Source organism: Cygnus olor (assembly GCF_009769625.2).
Source record: "Cygnus olor isolate bCygOlo1 chromosome W unlocalized genomic scaffold, bCygOlo1.pri.v2 SUPER_W6, whole genome shotgun sequence".
Lineage (NCBI taxonomy): Eukaryota > Metazoa > Chordata > Aves > Anseriformes > Anatidae > Cygnus > Cygnus olor.
The window spans coordinates 3,097-24,608 of NW_024429077.1; the positions used below are offsets into that span (position 1 = coordinate 3,097).

A 21,512-nucleotide genomic window follows, 5' to 3' on the forward strand; every position below is an offset into this window, starting at 1 on the left:
GAATGGGAGAGAATTGGAAACCCTATGCAGATGGCTAGGGTAGAACTGGAGATGGAAATGTAAAGGGTAAGATCAAAAAGAATAGGGAGAGTGGTGGCACAGGGCATGGAAATTAAGGAATTGTGAAATTTGATCATCTTTCTGCACTTAGCTTACATGACTTCTAATAAAGTTGATGAGATTGACTAGGTGGTAATATGGCAGGGATTTTTTTTTAATTATTGCTTTAGAATGCAATAGGTTTTGTCACATTTAAGGCTGAAGTTAATTTGCCTATCTTAAGGAATGTGAGAGTGGACAGCTTTCTGTGTTCTTATTCAGACCTAGGTACTAAAGAACTTTTTTCTTCTTTTCAGATACTGAAAAATATCACTTGGTATGCTGAGCGTGTTTTAACAGAGATCTCGCTTGGGAGTCTCCTGATACTAGTTGTGATAAGAACCATCCAGTACAACATGACACGGACAAGGGTAAGAGTTACGTGTAGTGCTTAAGTACACAGCGTGGGTTTCTAACTTCAACAGAGTGATTTCAGTTTGAAACAGGGTGTGGGATTTTCTTTGTTCTGTTGCAACCAGTTGGCTTCTGAAGCTACAGGATGGAAGCAAAAGGGAAGAACAGTCATATTAACTAAGCACGGTATTATGTGGTTCTGAACTTGCAACACAATTTCTGTATTATTGTTCAATTCATCGAATAGCATTTGCTAAAGTCCTTAATTCAGGTACAGAATTCCCATCTTCAGATGAGAAGGAAAAGTTCCTTTGGCTGATGAGATGAAATGATTCCTAATAGGTTCTTTGCCTCTATTCAGTCACTGAGAAATGGAAATTCCAGGTCTATTTTGCTGTTAGTGTTTTTATGAAGTAGGACGATGGCTGGGTCGTTAGACCTTTCTAAGCTGTCACAGAGCAAAACTGCTTCAGCTTCAGATCAGATTGTTTTTATGCATTTTTCATGCATGTGATTCTAAACTTTATCTTGAACATATAAGCTTGGTATTGCCTACTCTTAAATATTTTCAACGGTTAAATACACGGAAGTTTTTACATGAAGTAGAAAAAATTGTTTTAAATATATTTTAAATTGGAAAACTTAAGGATTTCACTTTTGTGATCACAAGAATTAGAAGAAATAAGATCTCGACATATGTTTCTGGGATATGGAATCTGTTATGCTCAAGTTTAAATGTATATTTTAGATCTGAGAATGGAAAATAAATCCCTTGTAGGTATAATTGAACACTGATGCATAGAGGCTGGTCACCCTCATGACTCAAAATAATGTCTGAACATGGCTGCATTTCTTTCCAAATTTGAATATAATGTTGAAAATCCTGCTATTACTAGTAATAACAAGTCATTACGTGGATTTAAGATTAATTCTTCTTTTCCCTTTTGAGCAATGGCACGTTCCATGTTTACTTGTCTGCAGCCAAGATCAATTGGTACTGAAGATTTCCATCTGACTGTGGACTCTGAAGTTTGGTTCTGTGAAAACCCTAGAATTTGATAGGGCCGTCATTTAAGTGCTTCTCTGGTCAAATGGTTTCAGGGATGGTAACAAGAGGAGCAGAAATCTGAGGTATCTTGTAATAGTTGTAAGATACATGTGGAATAGTTTCCATATATATGGAATGTTTTGAGACAGTAGGAGATGAGTTACAAAACAGAAAACTTTATGAAAAGACGACAAAATGGAGAGAGAGAAATGGAGAGGAGGAATTTCTTTCAATATGCTACATATATGATATTTTTGTAAATTAATATTGCTTAAAATATGAAGATGTACACATGTAGATATGCGTATATGCATACACACTCTGAAATCTGTGTGAAATGACTCATAAGCCTTATTATCTAAAGAAAAAATATTTAAAATACCACCAAGTATATGCACTTCGCAGTTTTGCTATATGCTTTTGACCTCATCCTTTAAAGCAACAAATACTAGTCTTTTGAGTGGTTTCCTGCAATAGGTGACTGTGTGCGTGTATACGTGTGTGTATATATATATAAATATAAAAGTTTGATGTGTTTTTTTTCCTCTTCCTTTCTGACAGGACAAATACCTTCATACAAATTGTCTGGCTGCCTTAGCAAACATGTCAGCGCAGTTCCGCTCTCTTCATCAGTATGCTGCTCAGAGGATCATCAGGTAAATATAAAACTTCTGAAATGGACTTCTCATCCTTGGTAAAACTCAGCAGCAGAGGAACTTGAATTTTATATGCTGTAATAGATAATGATGAACTAAATAGCTGAAACGGTATCTGAGTAACTAGATAATACCAAAATAATTTTTTTTTAATTTGGATCTTTCCTGAATGCACAAAAATAATTAGTTTCTCTATCTCAGAAATTTCTGACTTTTGATTCTCATAACAAAATAGCACAGTAGCTGCTTTTAAACTGAAAGGTTTTCTGGGATTTGTGTAAATTATGCATTTTTAGTCATGTATCATGTTATAAAAATGCACTGTTGGCTCTCAAGTACTATGCAGACTGGATTTTCAACTTGCTTGAGTTCTTCCTACACATTTGACAAAAGATTTATTTCTTACGTCAGATGTAATGATTATTTTATGATGGGGTGCTGCAAATACAGGCAATAAACCCTACACTGATGCTTTTCAAGTGATCAACTATATTAGCTTGTTTAGTAATAAATCAGTCAATCGTAGAATGGCTCGGGTTGGAAGGGACCTTAAAAACCACTCAGTTCCAGCTCCCATGGGCAGGGGTGCTACCCACTAGAACACATTGCCCAGGGCCTCATCTAACCTGGTCCTGAACACCTCCAGGAATGGGCATCCACAGCTCCTCTTGGTGAAGAGAGGCAATATCGGCACTGGTTCTACAACAGGGCCATAGCTAGAGAAGTAGATGTTGAAGTTGGTCTTTTCCAGTTTTTTGTGTGTGCTACAGCCCAGTTGGTAAAGGCAGGTAATCACGCGTCAGGCATCCTCATCTTGGCAGCCAACCCTGCTCCATGCTCCAAGGGAAATCAGGAAGGTCCTTATTAATGCAATCTGGAATAAGCTTTTACAGTGCTTGTCAAGTACAGACAGTGTGCCAAAAATAAGTACATGATAATTGCGTGCCTGTACACTTTGTAAAGGACTCGGCTAACAAGAAACACATCTCATTCTTAAACCACTGCTATTCAGGATTTAATTCTCTCCTAGCCTCTTCTCTTTTGGAAATGCTTGGTTGCAAAGGTATCAACTTCTAATCAGGATGAGTGCTTTCCATTGTTATCTTTTACCTGGCTGATACACACACTCTTTTCATACCCTGCGATAGTGAGTATTCAGAATTTGAGTTTGCACTTTTTTTCTGCTGCATATTTCAGACCTTGTCTTACGTACCTGTACTCCTCATGGACATCTACTGTTCAAAATTTAAACTCATGGTTCAGAGTAAACTCATCTGGATTGTTTTAAGTGGGTGATGAAATGACTAAGTCTGTGGTCTGCTAGCTTACCAGAAGACGTGGCAGCTGTCAGTAGAGAAGCGGTAACCTCAGTACTTTTACACGTCTCACCTCAGCATTTTAACTCTGAAACATAAAAAGAGCCTTTATGTGCTGCGAGGCTCTTCCATACGCCAGGCTCTTCCAACCTACTCACATGAAGTGTTCACCATCTGTAACTATATCTTTGAAGCAGATTGACTCCATGGTGTTTTGAGAGCCAACTCAAGACCCAAGGGAGGCTGTGTAACCCAATTAAATTATCTTGCACTCCTTGTATGCAGCATTTCAACATCTGTGAAGTTGTGGTGCGTTGTCATCTGTCTAGACATGCATAGTTGAAATGTGACTTTAATGTTGCTACTTGATTTTAGTTGTGAAATAATTGTGCTATTCCTATTGAAGGTATCATTCTGTTGTTGCTTGATGCGTGCAGTAAGGAGGAATAACAGTGAATGGCAGAAAAGAGGAAGATAAAATTATATCACATGGGAATTCTTTGTCAAATTATCAGAGGTGCTCTGATATTTTATTCTATGAAGGACTAACAATGCCGCATTTGAAATGTTGTGCCAAATAGAAAAGAGACCTTAGAGCAAACAAGAGAGTGCTGGCATATTCAAAACGTAGTACTCCCCAAAGTGTAAGCTGTTAGTAGCTACTGTTGATTGGTTTCTGTACAGCATTTAGCAGAGAGACTTAGCTTGGGGTCTTAGCTGTGCTGTGTACAAATAAACAACAAAAGCTCAAATGCATGGAGAACTGTGCTGTCTAGTCATTCAGAGAGCAGAGTGAGAATTTTGTCTAAAAACAGTAAGACTGCTTCAAGTTAACACTTCAGTAGTTCTCAGGAACAGATGGAAGATCATTTGTTCTGAGACTTCAGCGCATCTGAAGAATTGTAGAGAGACAATTGTCAAGTCTGGTAGTTTGGTAGTCTTAGCAGTTTGCTGGTTATACCAGCCACCAGCTGCTGGCGGGGTTGGAGCTGTATTGTTGTGGTTGGAAATAATGGAATAAGGATAAGTACAAAAAATGGTCATGCTCATCAACTGAAATGCAAACCAAAAAGGCAATATGATATATGATGTATCAATATAATATAATATTCGTACATAGTCCACGCTATAAGATACTCCACGCTATAATTTTTAAGCTTCTGCTTTTTTTTGTAGACGGATGCCCCATATTACTATATAGTAGAGGCTGTAATGAAAGAGATTACTTTAAATTTGAAACAGAACCAGAAAAACAAGAGGAGGGCTAGGGAATATATAGTTTTTGATTTGTTTTCAATTTTTGTCTTTAATTGACTCACGATCTTACTCTGCAGTTATAAAACTGTACATCTTAAAAATAGGCCAATGTGGCCACCAAGATTGTGGTTTAATTTGTCACAATAGTCATGATTGCTTATAAATCAAACTACCCTAGTATAAAATGTATTAAATTCTGTTGTAAAATATCTTGTACAGCTAGGAGTTGGGCAGGCTGGTGGAAGGAGGAGTTGGTTCCAGAGGCAGGCTGTGGACTTCACTGCTCATATGGTAGAATTTTCATTTCAGGAGCTTTCAACCAGGGTTTCCCTGGCAGGCCTAAGTACCATAAAGGAAATAGTTTAGCTTTATTTCTCAAGATATATACTTCTAAAATAATAACAAAATTGTTGTGGTTATTAAGAAAGTTAATAGGAATAAATATTTATAAACACATACATTTCATAAGAGATTAATGCTTTGAAGCATACATTGTCCTTTCTTTTCCTATCTTACAAAGTCTGTTAGTCACAGTTATTAAATTTACCCAGCACCAATGGACCCAACTTGCTCCATGATCCCAAAGTAGAATATTTTTATTTATTTTTATTCGGATTCTACTATCAGAGTGCAAGCATGTCTGAGAAAATAAACCACAGTATCCTTAATTAAAAAATAAAATAAAAAATAAAAGCTTTTTCTGTGAAGGAAAAGACCAAAAAGAAGACTTCATAAGTAAGTATTTTAGGGTATAGGTTTTTAGATTAAATAGCTGTGAAACACTTAACTTAAAATCTGCTTAGCAATACAAATGAATAGACAGTCATAATTTAAGCCTCACCAGATGCTCTAATGATTCCTTCCTTAATGTGAGAAGTAATTCCATTTCCATGCAAGCTTTTTCCTAATCCTATTCTGAGCAGAAATTGCCAATTGTTCTAAATTCTTAAGACTATTTTCTGTGAAAGAATTAGCCGAAAATATTCAATATATTACTTATGATCTCAGTAAAATACAGCTTCATAATGTTGGGTAATTTGTTTCACATTCCAGCAGGCATAAAAATTGACAGATTTGTATGAATTTATCACAAGCAGCTGCGGGAAGTAAAAATAGATGTAAAAAGATGGTTTTTAATAAGATCCAGGGCAGTATTCATTTAATGTTGGACGTCCTTTGCAGTAGACTGCCCCGACTTTGCGTATACTGAAATCTTTCCCCCTTTTGTCCATTGTTACCACTGGTTGGTTTTTAATTACGCAGAGCTTTTTTATCAGCAACGTGCCACGGATATTATTCCACCGTACTGTGACTCTATCGTCTTCGTCAAGTGCTGACATTGGTAGTATTTTTAAATTATATTAGGAGACTTACTAAAAATGATAACAGAATGGAGAAAAAAAAAAATCTGTGTTGAAGTCACTATTGTCACACGTGATTAGGCTACCGTAGGAGCTGTACAGTATCTAAGCAACAAAACACGGCCAGGTGGAGCGCTACGTACCTGCTGTGAGGATAGGTTTTTCCTTTGCTTGCTGCGTTGGACGGCTTCTCTGGTGTCAGCTTCGTTTGTTCTGCTTTATTCTGCAAGTTACAATTACCAAAAAATAAAACTACAAACCTAAGTGGTGTGTTATTGCAGGTATTCCATTTGTCCCTTAAAACCGCAAGTTACTTGGCATTAATTCCTTTATCCTATTTGGAGACAGTTTTTATGATTTTATGACATTCAGCTTTTCTACAGCCAGTCTGCCTGCTCTAGTATGTGGCACGCTTGTAGATGAAGGAAGAGTCTTTCCCTGAACAGCAGGATTTTGACATCTCATCACTGAGTCATTCGAGTAAATTACTGACAAAAAGAAGACTGATTACCTAAGGCGAATGTTTTTCCTATATCTCTATGGCTCCATGTATAGGAATGTTTGCTGTTTCCTAAGCAGGCATATACCACTAGAGGTTGCCATACACCTCACTAATTAGACGTGCACATTTAACGTTAAATGAATTTACGGGGCTAATTTTACTTTTTTTTCTGTGCTATTGTAACAGCTATTTATGTGCACGGTTGTGTGACCCACTATGAACGCTTCATCAGTTGCACTTCTCTCCTTTAGGTAACTTAAGAGAAATATCAAGAGGTGGCACAATTTTACCTATGTCACGTTTTGCTGGTTTCTTTTGCTGTCTAGAGACTTCAGTGAGGGTCAGGGAACAATATGAAGTAATATTTTTTGTCATTCTCCTAATGAGCATGGGAGTTAGGTGGGCCGGGGCGGGGGGGGGGAAGCTTGCATAAATGGGATTTTAGTTTAGCAGATCAGAAGCTTCATTAACTTGTGCAGGCTGGATCATGAGAATATAGCGTGTAATACCTGAGTGTCACCCTAACTCTACCGTACCTCAGTTAGGAGAGCAAAGCATGAGATGTACAGCTGGCTGTACTCGTTCTGCTGCAGTCTGTCAGAAGCAGGGACAGTAACTCTCCTCCCCACTAGCCCAGCAGCCCTGGAAGCTGGTGGTGATGAGTGCTGTGAGACATTTTGGAGGATGATGCTTCAGAGTAGTTCCATGTGCTTTTTTCTAAGAGCTGGCAGTAGTGCGCTTAAATATCCGTGCTTCAGTACTGAAGTGTGACTGCTTTTCTGTGGTTCATAAAGTCTTCCTTTTGTCCTCTGAGAAGAGGCTGAAACTCTTATTTCCCTTTGATGAATGTCTTCGTTTGCAGTGACAATTGTGTTTCATAATCTAGCAAGAAAAATTCCCATCCATTCTGATACGTGCTGCAAGTTTGGGGATGGTTCACCTCCCCAAACAAACCATTTGCTTTGTGATTTACTGCGTTTATTATTTGATATTTTTTTTTACTATCATTTTATCTTAGAGTAATCTTATGGGATATTCTTGAATTAAAATATTTTATTAAAGTTCTTTAAGAGTGCGTGGTGTTGCTTTAAACTGCACCTTTTGAGTTTGGTTAAAGACAATTTTTAATCCAGTGTCATCTCGAAGTTTGTCTTGAGTCTCTGTAGAAATGTTGTATTGCTGCTGCAAAGTATTTGTTAATAATTACCAGCTGCAAGTAGCATCAATTGGCAAATTTCATACTGGATGAGAAGAAAGCTTTCTGGAGTTAGTGCTACAGAGAGTGAACAATACGTATGGCAGGAGTGCAAAATGTATTTCCCATTACAGTGCTCCTTTAACTTGATTTATTCCTGAAGAAATCTCTGAATTTTCTTAATAGAGACGTGTGGCTGTGTATTTTATACTGCTGCCCGTGAAACCATGTAGCTAGTTTGTTGAAATATGGAGTAATGTGAATCTAGAATCTAATGATTTTCAAGCTTATTAGCCCCGTTTCAATTATGGCCACAGTTGATCTAATGAAATTGTCAGAGTTCTGTAAAAACTGTTGTGATTACGGTACTGACTCTAGATTAAAACGTGAACTATAGAAACATTTGCTATGAAGGTTTTCTTCCATCTTTATGATTTTTAATCACTTAAATTTGTGCCTTGTTCCTAGGTACTGGTAAACTGATGGAATGCTTGAGTGTGCAGAAATGAATACTGGTTTATTTGCAGAACAAGTTCACTGCTTATCCAAGAATGGGTTTGTTTGCAATATAGATGATGTGCTGGGATGGTCAATCTGAATTTTGGTTACTTCACAATGTCCCTTATTGAAGTGGTTGGTTTTTTTTGCAATGTTTTTATTCGTCATCTTCATAGAATGGCACATCTTTGTAATGTTCCTGAAGTAATTTGATGGAGTGCTAGACCATTGATCTTTCATTAGTATTGTTTCTGCTTACCTTTTTATAGGGCATATATAATCAGATTAATTTGTCACATTATCAATTGTTATATTGTATTATTCTTAAAAGAAGAGGGCATGTTACTTGCCTCCTCTTTCCCCTAGATGATCGGTTGTTTTTATGAATCAGGGACAAGGAGAAAATTAATCGTATTTCATGTCTTCTTGTATTTGGCAGAATGATGCTGGACTCTGTAATGCATCTGTTCATTAGGTGTGGTACCCTGGCCTTTTTTCCTGGCCTGAGACTATTTAAAGTGTTTTCTTTCTTTATATATATGTGTGTATATACATACCTACATATATATATATATATATATATATGTATATAGGTGACGTGTTTTTTTTAAATATGTAGGTGAGCTCACTTAAGCTAACTTAACTCCTTAAATGTAGAGCCAGAAGAAGAGCTGAGGCTGAGAAACACATTTACATCCCTGACTTGTAAGTCTGAAATCATATTTGCTTTTACTTCTGGCAGTCGTTTGAAATTGTCAATTCTAAGGCCCTGTTCAGGTCTGCACATGGAATTTTCTGTTTTTATGGCTTTGGGGAGAAATTGAAAGCTCTCCTACCTATTCCACAAGCTTGATTTCTAAAGCAAAAAAGTAGTGTCAGAGTAGTTTCATGTTTATCATCAGTTCCTTAGCAGTAAGTTGTATTAATGTGTTTTTTTGGGGGTTGGGACTGTGGTTTCATTTGTTTGTTTTTTTGCTTTGTCTTACCTCCAAACCTACATTTTCATCAAAAAGGATCTCTTTGTACAGAAGCAGAAGACATTTTGCGTTGGCCAGGCACTTGCTTATTCAAGTAGTCCGGCGTGTGTGTGTTCTACAGAGAAAGAAAAACGTTTGTGCAGCAGCAAGACGTGTGATCTGACCTGCTTATTAAGGACCACATTAAACTGAAAATTCTAAAATTATTGTGTGAATGTGATGAAATTAGAATTTACCAGTTGCTTCATAAAATTTCCTAACAGTGACAATAATGAGATGTAATTGCTGGCTCAGAACTCACAAGGCTGCTCACATGTAGGAAGATAAATACATTTCTCTCCCACATGGCTTTACAGTCTGTGAGCATTCCGATTTTCCTGCCTTTTTGTTGTTCCCTTTGATGTCCACGGTGCTTTTGGGAAGCCCTTTAACATACAGCTTCCTGTTTCATATGAGTACGGCAATGGGACAGTTGGTGCAGAAAACTACTGAAACTGAGTTACCCAAATCAAAGGCATTTCTTAAGGAGCAAAACTGGAAAAAAAAAAAAAAAAAAAAATTGGCAGGTTTCTGCATGAATGCTTCAAAGCTGTTTGGTTTCTAATTTCATTCTCGCTTGCAAACTTCAGTAAAGTTGCTTCTCATGCAAGAGTCTCATTTTTAATTGGTAGAATTTCAGCGTAGTAGGCACTTCAGATTTTAAATGAGATGTGTGAGTTGACTGAAAGAAATTAGATGAATAGAGTATGCAATATTTCTGTTAAACTCATATTTCTGGCTTTGTTGCATCAGGGAATGAATGGTATTAAGTGAGAGAGAACCATTTTTCAAATATGAAGATTCTTATATTCTGAATTTGGGGGTGTAACTCTTTGACCCTACGAAATATGATATTGGAAAAGTTTTATTTCAGAAATGTCAGCTTTCAGTTCTCAGTAAGCAAAGAGCAAGGTTAAAAAAAAAAAAAGGTAAAATGCCAGTAGATAGAGTCATAGTGTAATAACTGACCTTTATTTTTATTAATACATAAACCTAGTTGCTCTGTCCTTTATTACTCTTCTGTTGGAACTGTTATAAGAAGGTGTTTGTGTTGCTCAGAGCTGCATGGCTTGGAGGATGCTCTGAAATGTGCAGGTTTGCACCATACCATGCAGGAGCCTGGACTTCAGCAGCAGCTTTTCAAAGCAACTGCAAGACCAATCTGGAGACAAGCCTTTTATGTTCTGGGTTCAGATTTAATTGGACAATTAAATCTCAGTTTACTCTTCTCTCTATCATAATAGCAAAGTGTCCATATTAGCAAACCCTTGAGAAAAGAGGCGTCTGATCTCACACCAGTGTATATCAAGAGACTTCACAAGTCAAGTTATGCAGTAATAAAAGATCAAGTTCTGAAAGGTGTTCTTGGAATAAATGCCCTGTGGCCAGAGCTGTTAAAATATTGAACCCCCCAAGCATCAGCTTTCCCCTTCCCTTTTTGTAACCAAAAGAAAAGGGAAAATGAATAGAGGGCAATGAATAGTTTCACTGAAGTAGTGATTTCTGCCTCTGCAGACGCTGGGAGGGGTGTAGTCACAAATCCCCGGTTTCTAATAGTGATGTGTAAATATCTCTGGTCTGAGCTGTTTAAGAGTAATAGCTAATTATTTCCCCTTATTTACTTTTTCATCACACATAGATTATACTTGTGCTAGAAGGAAATTACCTTAATGAAAGTAATAGAAAAGAACCTAGTCATACTGTTGCTAAGTTTTCTAAACAAGAGTTTTTTTCCTAAATCAGAATTATGCTGGCTTTCATCACCTGTGTTCATGGTGCAAGCCATGAGCATGCAGGATGCCCTGCAGGCCTGACTCTGCTTTGGAGACCAGTTGATAGAAACGATGGCATCCTCTAATTCCTGTCCCCTAAGACTTTCGTGGGGGTTGTCATGTCACTGATCTAAGCAGGGGAAAAGCATCTTTCTTCAACTTCAGACGATTTACCTGCAACTCAACTAGCACGTTTGATTTTCTGTCTTCGCTTTAAAGCAGTAGATGACGACTCCCCCATCCATCCCAGCAAACTTCCATTGCCCTATAATGCCATTCTGATGAATCTGTTGCTCTGAAATGTTTGTGTTGATTTTCTGTAGCCTGTCCTTTGCTTTGGTGACATTTACTATGTGCTGTATGCCTTAGATTTTTAGCAATAACTTCTACTCGATATGGAACGCCACAAAAGTGACTGATTGACGTTGCCTCAGAAGTAAGAATTAGAAGCTTCGAAGACGTTTTGCTTTTAATGCTGCTTAACTTTCAGGTAGTTTTGTAGCGTGGTAGATTAGAGGAGAGCCTACTTAAATCCAACCTGGCCGTAAATGATACTCTATTTATGAGAAACTTCTTTATAATGAGATTTTTTTTCCTCACAGAGCAGTATGGTACAAAAATGATAATCCCATTTTATGGTGTGTTCCAAGTGGAGTGAACACGAATGGCTTTTCAGAAAGGGGCCTTCATGATATTCTAGTGTGCCGACTGCGTTGCAAGAGGGCGTTGGGAAGGGAAGATCCAACAACTCCAAGCCACCGAGTCTGGAGTTGGATTTTAATCTGGGGACTGGTAGCAGTAGAAGATGTACGCACAGCAGGGTACTCAGAGATTTTTGTATCACCTGTGCAATGTTGGGTTTCTGGTAGTGGCAGATTGCTCTTTCATGAGCTGTTTGCTGGCACGGGCACACATTGCAATCGCTTTTTATCTTTTTTGCTCTCTACTGCATCAGTGTTGCTTCTTGTACGCATGGAGTTTCTGTGGAGCGGCTTTTGTTGGGAGACGAAAGCAATTTAGTGTTAAAGGAGCATATGCTGGCTTTATTAGTAGCTTGTTGACCTAGATTAGCTGTGGGGACGCTTATAAGCTGATCAGCAATCCCAAAGTTGGGAGGTGTCATTGCAATTAGGAGGAAAGGCTTTGACAAAAGGGGAGACAACAGTTGCAACAACAAATAAGGGAAAAGATAATGTTAGTGCCAAAATCTTCTTGCTGATAGAACTAGCAAAGTAGATGTAAGTTAATTTTTTACAGGAATGAAGCATTCGTTGTTGGTACGTGTTGAGTGTAGTTGTAGTCAGATATATCAAAATGCTGTTTTAGCTGTATTAACAGAAAGAGGAGTACTCCTTGCGGGTAGGCCTGTTTTTTGCCTGGGTGTAACATATGGAGATGAGGTTTTAGGCTGATATCAGCTGTTTCCAACATGGAAATATCAGTGAAGTTGGGTTAAGACTGCTTGAACCTGCCGGGGATTCTGAGTGGGCACCTGATGGGATAGTAATACCCTCGTCCTCCATCTGGCGTGGGCAGTTTGAACACCCTGCATGCCATTAGAAGTGCTGGAGCCTGGCACCCCTGGGTTCATGGGATACTGGAGATTTCCCAGGTGGACAGACTCATAGCTTTATTTTGAGGTGGATTGGATCAGCATGAAACAGGGAGGGGTCTTGGGCAAACTATTTCTTCATTCTGTCTCGGGATTGTTTCACATGTAATGATGCAGGGTGGAGAAATCTGCAAGGAAGAAAACTTACCGGTGTTACACTGCCGATCCTCTGCTCTGCATGTCGTAGCACAGTGTTCTTTAACAATACCATTGTTGATTGCCTTGAAATGTTGTTTTAAATCTAAGTTTTTACCACACTAAATGTTCAACATTGGTCAAAATAGTTCTCTTCTACTGAAGCACTTTGCTGACCTGTAAAACGTAGACATTGTGATGATTCTTGCATTTCTTGGGGGGAATTCATTGCTACAATTCATGAGTCTTCTGCCATCTAGGAAATTGTGCAGCACTTCAGCATCTTTCAAGCTGTAAGTCACCACTTGGCAGAATGTGTGAGTAATGAACATAATTCAAATTAGCACAAAACTTGGCCTCAGAACTAAAATTTATTGAAGTCTGGCTACCTATTTCACCTGACACCAGCAAGTCCATCGCTAAGCCATGTCCCGAAGTGCTACATCCACATCTCTTGAATACCTCCAGAATAACGTCTGTGGAATGTATTTTGGCTTTATTGTTTTCTTTTTCCCCAGTTTGCAAACTGATCCTTGATTATGTAGTGTGGCGTTCAAAGTAATTGGATAATCAAAAAGTAACGTATTTATGAAACGAGCCTTACTCATAGCAAAATGTGGGTACTAATTGCTATACGGCAGAACAAAGCTTTAAAAACTTCTCTCTTTTTAGCAAGTTCCAGAAGAAAAGCTTACACATAAATAGATATCAGCATTTTTCCGTATTTCCAATGAAATTGAACTATTTTCCCATTCAGGGCTGAAGAAGCTGTTTGCACTTTCCATCCAGAGATACCAAAAACAAACCAACAACAACAGCAAACAAACAAAAAACCCTCAAAGACAAACACGACAGCAGTTTTGTGACTTGGTCTCGTGTGTACTGGATTATTCCTGAGAAGGAATTTTGCAGAGCACAGTCTGCATCATCAAGGATCATGTTAAAAATACTGTGTTTTAAAGTACTAAACCCATTTTAGGGAGGGAAGAGAGAATGCCTGCCTCTTCTTTAAAACGCTTCCCCCAGACAAAGCCAGCACCAGCCAAAAAAAAATGGCTGTAAAAGCCTTGAGCTTCTCTTTGGCCCCTAAAACTGTTGTTTGAGACAAAAGTCCGGTTCAACCTGCGAGCGTTCTCCAACAGCATTTCCTGGTGGCTGTGTACAAAATCTGTCAAGGCAGATGAAGCACACAGTGACACTCACCTCATTTAGTATCCCAGGCTCCAGCAGTTTGCAGCTGGGGGATTTACCTGCCTTCATAAGCTCTGGCTGAAGGAGCTGTGTTGTTTTAGTGTCCACAGAATCCTTAGTACTGAGTGCCGCGGTTTAACGTGGTGTTTGTGAAGAGTTATTTTCTTCTGGTTTTTAACGAATCGAGCACCTGCTAGTTCTGTTTTTCGCTTTTTCTTTTTTTTGTACTGGAAGAGTGAATTACTGCAGCCTGAGACTTGAGGTACAGCTCACACATCCCTGCTCTAATAATGTGAGTCTTAAAAAAAAAAAAAAAGAGCTGTTTGGAATGCAGAAGAAGCTGGTGCTTTGAATCAAACCTAAAGCAGAAGATGCTGTTCTCTGAAATGAGTTCTTATTTTGTTGCAAGCATTATTTCTTTTGCTTTAAAGATCAATCTGAAGACATGTATATGATTGACTGCCATAAACCACCCTTATCTTGTTTGTTTTTTTGGCAAAGATCTTTTTTTTTTTTCCTTTTAGCCCTCAGGAGCTAGTGTCATTTAAGTTTTCTGCATTTTTAACCATGATAGGAAGCAAAAAGGTGAAAGCTAGCAGCGTTATTCTAGTCCTGCTAGTGCAATTTTGATTTTTTCTAGCTGGCCTGGAAGAAGAAGATTAATGCCCTTAAAACATTTATTGGGTTGTATCCCACTGGTTATAAGATTCTTTGGGATTTGGGTGTCTAATGCAAAGTACGCTGAAGAAGTGAACCTTATAGATTTTGCATTTTAAAAAATCTGCTCTGTAGAAATAAATTGTCCTACAAAAGGTTTGACATTTTAAAAAAAAAATAAGGGAATTCTAACAGTATTCTAAAAACTACCGTTGTCCTAGTAGAATTATAGAAACTGCAGTTTTGCTTTTGCAGTTTGTTTTGAATTGAACATATTTATAGGACAGTGTTCCTTAAAAGAAGTAACGAAGTGACTCAAGATAATGACTTGCTTGAACCTGTCTTGTATCTTCAGTTGCAAGCTATTTGCCTCATTAACTGCTTCATTCAGATAAAACACGTACTATTTCCTTTTCAGAAATTTTCTTTCTGGAAAAAAACTGTCAACTATGATCTAAATAGATGAATGAGTAATGAACTTACAAGGATTTATCTGACAAACTAAAATTGTATTATGGCTGTAAGCAAGCATCAGCATAAAATAATGTAGCATTGATTATAAGTCATGACTTCTGTTCTTGTACGGCTGCTCCATATTTCACATTTTAACTGGTGTCAGTATATTTGTGCAGTGCTTTACCAGCTTTGCAATTCAGTGAGCTAAGTTCTCTCTCCGCAAGTGTGAAGACGGGATCGGTACGAGTGACTGCAAAGAGGAAAATTGAACACTTAACTGGTAACACCCTGCTGAACTGTGTCGGTCCCATCCAAAGAGCAGTCTCCTTCAAACCTGTGGTTCAAATCTCTTCAAACTTACAGTTGCCTATAGATCTATTCACGTATTGAAATCTTGGTTTTGGACCCCACAGTTACATGACCATTTTAAAGCAGACTTTCTAATTGATCTGGGGAGGACAGAAAACAGTTGGACGTTTTTGAGCCTGTAAGCCAAGGTATTTCTCACCACCATATGCTTTCACCTTATTTTGCACGGCTAAGAAGTAGAATATTGCCCTTTAAAACATCTGACGCTTTTAAGTGGAGGATGAAACTATAGGTACAGAAGAAAGAATCAGGATTTAACAACTTTAATGTGCATCAGGTCTTTATAACTGTTGAATGACTCAACCTTTTTAATGGTAATGGCCTTCAGCAAGTTTAGGAAAGAACAGGCTTTTAGGTAAAGTAAATACACTTAGATCTGCAGTGAATAAATAAATTTGCTGTGAAGCTGTGTAGAGACATGTTTCTGTAACTCATTAATTGTGCTCTTGGGTCCACAAATAGGTTTCTCCAGATGCCGCAATTTACGCGGGGCTCAGATTGGAAGGATCCTGTTGCGAAACAGGATGAAGGCTCAGACGAGCGGTGCTGCAATGCTGCGAGCAGTGCCGCAACAACTCGTCAGCAGACTGCCCGAGCGCCCCCCTCTTCCCCCTCTTGCTCTGCCCCAGCATCTCTCCTGACAGGGATTTCAGGTTCGTGCAGCCTGCAGGGTTGTAGCTGGTGCAGAGATACAGATGTCTGCTCTAATGCTCATGTAGTAGGCATCTCCTGTAATCCCGTGTAGAGCCTGTGAATTATCACAAGTGTCTGTCCAAAGGATAAAAGCTCAGAACGTTTCAAAAGCACCGTTCTTATCATTTCTTAAGCTGCCGTGGATATGTGCCTTCCAAGGAATTGGTACATCTGGGTGATTAATGCCTTCATTCTTTGTCTCAAACATCGGTCCCCAATAAACACTTCCTCCCAGCTCTTTCACAACGTTTTTCTTATGGGTCATCAGTTCCTCACGTCTGATTCTAATATACAAATCCTTGTGTTCTTTTTAACACAACTTCATCTGTACAGAGATAGTTTTGCCTTTCTGTGTAAGAGTCTCATGTATTTATCGTTTGATTTGCAGTCTATCAAGTATCTGCAGAACTTGTTTGGTTTTCATTTCCTTGTCTTCCTTCACTATAAATACTTCTATGCATAAAGTTAATGCTCCTCTCATAAGCCTTTTGTGTGCATTTGGCCAGCACGGTGACAAGAGTGCCTCATCAGGGCATGGGAACTTACATCTGTGACGCATTATCACAAATAATCTCTTCTGAAGTATTTAAATAATTTTCATCTTTCTCTGTTCTGTGTTGTTATGTCACCTTTAACCCTGCGACCCCCCCCTCCAGCTGCTGTTTACAATGATGCAGTTTAAAATCCTGTCATCACTCTGTGCTGCGAGATGTAAATTTAGTGCTTTTTAGATACTTGTATCTGAAAAGTAGGCTTGAAAGAATGAACTATTTTTAGAAGGCTAAGAAGTCACACTGTTGCTTAGGTTAGGAAGTTCGGCAGGGATCGAGGAAGAAAACTACCAGTAGTAAAAAAAAAAGGGTGAAGTCATGGATAACTTGAGAGTTGACGCAAAGACATTCATGGGACCCAGTGAAACTATCTGTCTGCTGTGTGAGAGCTGACTCGGGCCATTGCAAGACCCGTGGCTGTCATTTTTTTTGACAAGCCATAGAAATTGGGGAAGGTCCCCAGTGAAGCCGAGCAGGAGCTGGCTGTGTGCCTTGGCGGCCCAGGAGGCCAGCAGCATGCGGGGTTGTAAGGCAGGAGCATAGCCCCTACATGTAGGGAAGTGCTACTTCTGCTTTGTTTGGCGTTCCTTGGGTCACATCTGGAGATCTGCATCCAGGTTTGGGGCCCTCAGACGTAAGAAAGGTGTTGATAAACTGGAGCAAGTTCAGTGGAGGGCTGACACAACGTTGGGGGCTGGAGGTCCTGGTGTTTGGGGAGGGGCTGAGGGAACTGTGCTTCTTTAGCTTTGAAAAGAGAAGGCTTTGAGGCAAAGCTACTGCAGGAATCTAGAGAAAGCGTTGTAGGACCTGAGAGGAGCTTTCCCATACCTAGGGGAAGGCTGCTGAGAAAGTAGACCAAGGTTTATTATAGAGGTCTGTGGCAGAAAGGTGAGAGAGAATGGTCAAAAACTGAAGTCAAAGGTTCCAGCTTGATGGAAGATGACAATTTTTCATAGTCTTGAAGAAATGACTATGGAAAATGACACGGAAAAACTTTCAGTCAAGCACTGTCACAGGAGCCTAGAGGGACTGTAGAGTTTCCGTCCCTGGAGGCTTTCAAGATCCAACTGAACAAAACCCTTGTCTGGTGTGAATTCAGTGTTAACTCTGCTTAGAGCAGGACTAGAGTTAGGACTTTTAGGAGTTGGACTCTTAAGCAGGACTGCTTAGAGTTGGACTAGGGGTAAAGATATTGAAACTGTCTGAAAAAGAAGGAATTAAGTTTTAAGTGCTCTAGTATAAACAGTAAAGTCAGTGCAATTGCCTGCGTCTGCAGTGCTGACTTTAACGGTATCTTAAGCAGCTTAACTGTGCTACCACCGCCACAGTGGCAGAAACCCACCCCAAACCTTCTTTGATGCATGCATATCAGTCATTCATAATAGTCTTGGTACTTTAAAAAAAAAAAAAAAAAGTAATACACATAATGCTTAGGTAGTGTTCTTTCTACTGTAGTTCATCAGTACCATGTTTCATAGCATCGTAAATAGCAGATTACGAAACAGAACTGACAATTTGTCCAAAATTCTGATTTTATATTGTACTCTTTCTGTTGGCAAGAAGGCAGGTCTGCTTTTGATGGGTTGCGTTTCTGCTGTTTGTACTGTATGAAACAGCACTGATAATATTTTAGGCAGAAAATGAATTAGCCATTCTCACAGAGTGGTTGATCTAGTGAGTTAATGTCATCCTCTCTGTAGTATTTGAGTGAGTGTAGTATACATTTTTGTTGCATTCGTCTTTGGGAACATGAAAGTAATGACTAATACGCTTCCTAGAACATAGGTTGTTTGACATGAACAGTAGTAAAAACTTTGTAGCACGTCACAACCTTCTCCCGGCATGTATACAGGTAGTTTGGGATGCTGACTAACGTGTGCTGCAGTTTAATTAGCTTATACTTTGATTGTTTTTTATAAAAATGATTCCATTCTGGCTTTCCCATAGAGTCATGTTGTAGCATAACTCCCTTTTGAAAGTATAGCGATTAAGTCTTCAAACTTAGCAAAAGATGGTTGGTGTGCATTTTTCAAATTCTACCGCAGAAACAATATGACCTACATATTTAATCAGGCTTAGCAAAATTGGCTTTTTTTATGGCTGCAGATTAATCTAGTTTCTCTGAGCTAATACATGTGGTATGTATGTTTTCAAGACCCTACTTTTTCTCAATAAAGTGGAAGATTTATAACCTTCATAAAATGTGGCATGCACTGAGATGAAGATTGTGAATTAGTATTACTTAAACATTAACATTGGGAATTTTTCTTTTGAATCCTGTATACGTAGTTTCAGTCTATATTGTATTTACAGAGAGCTTAGTGTTTAGACGGTTCTTCTATACCCTGCCCAATTTGCTTCGTTTCTGTGTTGCTAAAAAGATGTTGGCTTGGTGCTGTTTATGTTTTTGTCTTTTATATATTTATTTTAAAATTTCAGTTGACTTCAGTAGAGAAAATATTTACTTTCTTGTTTAAATAAATAAGGATGTAAGTGGCTTTGCATGTTTGCTTAGTGCTATTTTCTTGTTCAAGTCTGTCCTTGCAGTTTAAAAAAAAAAAAAAGAAAAGAAAAAAAAAATCTAAGCATACCATGAATTTTAGCGCTTGTTATTTTTTACCTGTTAATTTTGCTAAATTTTTACCTTGTGGCTGTAGCCTCGTGTACACCTCTTGGATTACAGGGAGTTGAAGTTAAAAATTTGAAGTGATGTGATCACCTAAACCAAAATATTTGCAGCAAGTAGCAAGTACGCAGTTTGCTTTTCTGTTTGTTCTGTGTCAGCTGGCAGTTATGTAGGCCACACGTCTTGTTTCTGCTTCGTTGTTCTCTAATGATTTAGATGTTTCCTATTGACAGACTTAATTTAAGAGTGCTAGAAACTGCATAGAGCTGCTGCTGATGGACAGGTCAGCCTTCCTTCCATCCTCTGCATGTGGGGGCTTAGACTGACTCTTTGGCCGAAGAACGGGACACTTTAGGACATTGAATTTTCTTCAGAGAAACATGAAAAAGAGCAGGTTTGGAAGATCTTCAGCAAAGCGTAATTTCTTCGTTGATTTTGTTTATCAGTGTGTTTCATGCAATGTCCTCTGAGGACCTCAGGCAGTCAGGAGAGAGACTTCCTAAAGCTGCAGAAAGCCTCTGCACCCATTCACATGAGCAGCAGCACAGCTCCCAGCTAGCCTCCAGCTCCCCAGGGCTGTAGACATCTAATTCCCATTGATCTTAAAGTGTTTCTTTGCCTTTGCTTAAGTAAAATTCACCAGGAAGCCTTAACCAATTGAGATTGTCCAGACTCTGTAGAAAGGACGCTTTTGCCTTCATTAGAGCTGCACTAAATTAAAAATAAAATACATATATATTGGGTTTATTTTTGTTTTATGTTTATGAATTATACATTTTCTCTACATGGGCTTGGGTGGCAGATAGTGAGCAGTGTGTATAGGAACTTACTCTGAGGTTAGAGATCATGGGAGCATCCATTTTTGTAACTACTGCTGATTCAGACAGATTGAAAAAGCTCTCAGAAAGGAGAGGACCAGAGCTCCAAAATTACTGGGAGACTGATATGAGCAGGTGAGAGTATCCTCAGAGCAGTTGAGTGTAAGCTTTCACCAGTCTGAAGATCTATGAGAACAAAATGTCCTGCTGGAGAGGCAGTAGAAAGGAAGAGGAGTTTGGGGAGAGTTATTGGAAATGGCAATTCTCTCTTTAGAAAAGTTTTTTTTTCTTTCTTTCTTAAGAGTGATGTAGTTGACTGTGATTTTACTTGATTTGCCTTTTCTTTCTTCTTTCTTTCTTTCTTTCTTTCTTTCTTTCTTTCTTTCTTTCTTTCTTTCTTTCTCTTTTCTTCTCTCTTTTCTCCTTCCTCCTCCTCCTTCCTCCTCCTCCTTTTTTTCCTCATTTGCCCAGCAATACTGAAGTTTCCTCTCTCCCTTATCATTTTATACCTTGCCTCTGGGCAAGATGAGGCAATGCCAGGATCAGGGAAGGAAACGTTTTCACAAATGCCAGAAACTTGAATAGAAAAAAGTCCTAAAGTAATAGGTAGCTTACCGGTCTGTTCACCGATGTCAGGTTCTCTGTTTTCTTTTGTAATGTCAAAGTATTTCAGGTATGTTTTTATTCAAAAACATGCGTTTTTCATGGTTAGCAAATGAGCCTTCTCTGTGTTGGTTTTGGTGTTTCATTTAGATTTGCTCTTTCTTTCAATTACCCACCCGCTGTGCTTGGTGGAAGTTTTTGGGCTGTGCTGGAGAAAGCGAAAGACAAACAAGAAACCCACAAGTAAACACCCTGGGGAATAAACCCTTGGAGATTTCTAAATGTCACCTTCTGTCTTCAGCTACCCTTGATGTCAAAGTACAAATCAAAGGATTCCATTATCATAGAATCATAGAATATCCCGAGTTGGAAGGGACCCATAAGGATCATCTAGTCCAACTCTTGGCACCGCACAGGTCTGCCCAAAGTTTAGACCATGTGACTAAGTGCACAGTCCAATCGTTTCTTAAATTCAGACAGGCTTGGTGCAGTGACTACTTCCCTGGGGAGCCTGTTCCAGTGTGCGACCACCCTCTCGGTGAAGAACCTCTTCCTGATGTCCAGCCTAAACTTTCCCCGCCTCAGCTTAACACCATTCCCACGGGTCCTATCACTGGTGTTTACAGTGAATAGGTCACCTGTCTCTCCACCCCCCTTCGCGAGGAAGTTGTAGACCGCGATAAGGTCCCCCCTCAGCCTTCTCTTCTCCAGGCTGAACAGGCCCAGT

General features: G+C 38.9%; 1 long non-coding RNA gene across 1 annotated transcript; it reads left to right on the plus strand.

Moving 5' to 3' along the window:
- Window positions 1-329: 329 nt before the first annotated feature.
- On the plus strand, window positions 330-20,107 carry LOC121063001. Its single transcript, XR_005815776.1, has 3 exons — window positions 330-470; window positions 2,063-2,157; window positions 19,598-20,107. It is a non-coding gene; the product is annotated as an uncharacterized LOC121063001 (long non-coding RNA).
- The last annotated feature ends 1,405 nt before the right edge of the window (window positions 20,108-21,512 follow it).